Raw genomic sequence first — 4,110 nt, 5'->3', positions numbered from 1 at the left:
CGTGGCACGTTCATGGATGTGCTAACAAAAGAGCACTAGGGGGAAACTCCAAGGAGACTGTGAGAGACGAGAAACCAAGCCTGTGAGAAACTAAGACAAACAACCTGGGAAAGCAAAAGTTGAGGCTGATTGAAGAAATGCCTCAAACACTCGCAAGACCAAACTCTGAGTCACAGGGTGCATGCTGTGGAGGCCGAAGCTGATAACGCTGCCCCATGCAGCTGGGGGAGAGAGCCCTGTGGAGACAGGACGGCTCTCCTCTGGGGCACCTGGGCTGATTTCAAGGGCCATGTGTCCGCTGAACGAACTCTGCTTCATTATCCACGAAATGCATATTAAAGTTAACACCCCTCAATATGCTAACGAGGGCTGACATGATCATGCTAATTACATCATCCCATGAAACACCTTACCTCTCCCCAGACATGGGCTATGTAGGTATGTGGGTCGGCCTAGGGGATGGACCCAAGGAAAGGGTGTATAAATCAAGGGGGGGGAAGAAAGAAGAAAGGGGCGCCGGCTCTGCCCTCCTCTCTGCTCTGCCCCCCATCCCCGGCCCCCCTGGAGAGAGCAGTGAAGCGAAGACGAGGGATGCCAGCGAAAAAGACAGCTGCCTCCTGGAACCCTCCCCGGCAGGATCAGCGCAGGAACCCAGACCGGTGATCTGTATTTCCCCTTTCCCTCTATCTCCCTCTTTTCCTTTTTCCATTAAGAAATGCAAGGCATATTGTATTGCTCGCCACAACTTGCTATATACTTAGCCAATTATCGTGTGCTCAATTAGTACATTGTGGGTAGTTAATAAATGCTTGGACTTGGACACTTGTTGTCCGCTCCAATTGGGGATTTGCGAATCTGAGTCACTTGTCTCCCTTGTCTGAGTGGGACGTGACATTAAATTGGTGTAGTCGGCAGGATCCCCTTCAGTGTCGGAAAGTCTTGTGAGATACTGGTTCTCTATCCGACAAACTCGGACAGGGAGAACTGGGAATTGGCCCTTCAGCTATAAACTGGGAGAGGGTCGGAGGGATACCGATTCTCTATCCGATGAGGACAGGGAGAATTGGGAAGTGACCTCTCAGCTCTAAGCCAGGAGAGGTTCGAGCAGTTGCAAGCCATGACTGGCCAGGAAATGTCGGTGCTTGACTGCTCCCCTATTTTTGAGAAGCTGAAGGAGTATAAGGCTTGTCCTTCTCCTTTAGTAGAGGTTTGGGCCCACAATAATTGGCAAAATCCAGAAGCAGTGGCAAGCTATATCAGTGTGCTTGCAGGGGTGAAAGGGTCGCGACCAGGCAAAGGAAAAGCTGTAGTGTGTGCTGTATTAGGGGCAGCACTGACTGCAGCCCAAAAAGATAAACATGTTAAGAAACAGTTAGAAGGGGAAATGATTGAATCCCTACAAGATCTGGTAAAAGCTCTCCAGGATCAATTGGTCGAGGAACTTAAAGTTACTGAACAAAAAGCTAAACTCTGGCAAGAGCAAATTGAAGTTTTGAAAAGCCAATTAGCTGATGAGCGTAACACCACTCAGCGACTTCACACGGCTCTATTAGATGCCTTGGACTGAGAAAAAACCTCACGGTCCGAAAAAAAGGGGAATGAACAAAAATCCTGCAACCAGACAGATCTTGGCTCTGTTCCGGATAGTGAACAGGGAGTTACAAGTCTGGCAAAATCAGCAGCCAGACCCTTGCATCCAACAAAGGATTTAGAGATAAGACAAGAAATTTATTACCCTGAAAATGAGGGGGCAAATTTAAGACCATTAATTAAAACAGAGACCACTGAGGGTCAGGGTGGAAGAGCTCCACAGGTCACCATTCGAACTACACCATACCCAGTGACTGAGCTTGCAAAAATTCAGGAGAAATATACCGGACGAGCTCAGGAAACTGAGACTGAATATGTGTGGAGAGTATCTTTGACTGGTGGCGACCAAATTTTGTTATCAGAAGATAAGGCCCAGGGGTACTGGGGGCCAGGGGTTTTCTTATCAACTGACGACCAGAGACAGTCATGGTCATTAACTCAGTGAGCTGCTTATTGGGCTGGGGGTCTGGACCCCTTGGAAAGGGGTGATCCAGTATGTACTGAGACCCCAACCATAAATAATTTGACCAAAAGTCTGCAGAAGGCTGCTTGTCTCCAATTAATGCATGATAGGCGTTTGGTTCCGCAGCAGCCTTCCCCAATGCTATTAATTGCTAACCCCGATCAAATGACTCCCCTGATTCGGGGCTTGCCGGACTCTTTGAAATCACATGCAGTACAATTACAAGATCGTTTGCTTAATGCATTAGCCTCAAAGGGGGGAGACGGGCAGGGGGAGAGCCCATTACCTGGGAAGAGATAGCTCAGGACTTAATAAATTATGGCCGGAGAATGGGCCTTATCAGGGGAACGGGTAAAACTAAGCCCTCGGTACGCAGAATGGAACAGCAGGAAAATCTGTCTCCTTCCCCTCCACAAGTTTTAAGAGCAAAGAGAAACCTCTTGTGGACTGAGGGAACAAGGCAGGGGATTCCCCGAGAGTTAATGGATGGTCTGACTGCTGCAGTTTTAGAAAAGCTCATTCGAGCCTGGAAAGGCAGAAGGAAACTGCCCCCCCCCCCCCCCCCCCCCCCCCAACCGAGCAGACCTCTCAGATGAAGGGAGGGACAGAACTGAAAACTAACGAGATGGTGGTAATCGCTTCTCAAACACCAACTGCCCCTGAAGAGGACTTGATTGATTTAGGGTCGAGAAATTGGACGCACCATCCCCAGTAAGTGAGCCGGGGGATGGCGGGTGGGTCCACTTAAGGAGGCTCACAAAGAACTAAAGGAGACTTGTTGATTACCTTTCTGCTCAGCCCCTTTAAAACTCCAGTTGCATTTCTAGTAAATAGCACTCCAAACTGATGTTGCCAAGCGTAATGGCATAACTGCTGGCAAAAAGCAGATTTGGGTTACAGATGTTTTCAGGGACTCTAAGCCACAGCCGACTGCTCAGGTGAAATGCTGGTTACCTGGGAATGAAACTGCAGCAGAAGCTATTATGATTCTGGGAAATTTCCCCACAAATATCCTGGGACTTGACCTATTGAAGGGACAAGCCTGGGTGGATACAAAAGGAAGGGAATGGAAATTTGGGTCCCCAACTGCCTCTATAAGACTTTTACAGCAAGCGCCTGTGCTTCCTCCTTCTAAAATTGTTAATGTGAAACCTTACGCCTTACCATTGTGTGCCAGGGAGGAGATCCCTCCGGTAACAGCAGAGCTGCGGGAACAAGGGATAATCATTGCAATTCATTCACCCTATAACTCCCCGGCATGGCCAGTCCATAAACCTGACGGAAAGTGGCGACTGACAATTGACTATCGGCGATTAAATGCCAATACAGGTCCTCTAACAGCTGCAGTACCTAACATAGCTGAACTGATTGCAACCATACAGGAACAAGCCCACCAGATCTTAGCAACTATTGATGTGAAAGATATGTTCTTTATGGTCCCCATACAGGAGGCAGAGAGAGATCACTTTGCCTTTATATGACAAGGTGTGCAATTTACTTTTACACATCTCCCCCTGTGGTGGTGCAATTCTTATCCCTCCCTGCCCTTCTTGTTGGGCTGCTTGGTGCCAGGTGTGATTCCATCCACATTCCCCCGAGCCATACACCAATCTGTGGAGATAAGGACTGATAACCTTGAGGAGCCTGGCTCCTGCCCCTCCCAATTGCTTGGAAAGGGTTATAATGGCCTATCATCTCCTGATGGCCTGACACACCTATGCCTGGGATGTGATCAGATGGAACAATAACAGGGTTGCATGTTATTCAAATTCTTGTGCAACTGCCAGAAGGCACCAGATAGCATTTGACAAAAGTCACTTATCTTGGACCCTATAAACTGCGACCACCAGAGACCCTTTGAGCTCTCCTGGATCGCAGCGGCCTGTGACCAGCATCTCTCCTGAGCTGGGACGCCTCTCAGGTGTCGTCTGCTCCAGACGGAAGGCCAGGGCTAAGTCCCCCCACTCGAGTCTCAATTATCGCCCATTGAGGAATGCCAAGGCATTGTGAGTATTTGCTCTAAACTCGAGAGGGAAATTTTCTTTGAGCTAGCTTCT

General features: G+C 48.8%; 1 pseudogene; it reads left to right on the top strand.

The window, feature by feature from the left end:
• Positions 1 to 425: 425 nt before the first annotated feature.
• Positions 426 to 3,534, top strand: LOC141958422 (uncharacterized; annotated as a pseudogene).
• The last annotated feature ends 576 nt before the right edge of the window (positions 3,535 to 4,110 follow it).

The sequence above is a fragment of the Athene noctua genome, chromosome 3, assembly GCF_965140245.1.
Source record: "Athene noctua chromosome 3, bAthNoc1.hap1.1, whole genome shotgun sequence".
Taxonomy (NCBI): Eukaryota; Metazoa; Chordata; class Aves; order Strigiformes; family Strigidae; genus Athene; species Athene noctua.
This window is presented reverse-complemented; position numbering and strand designations above follow the sequence as displayed.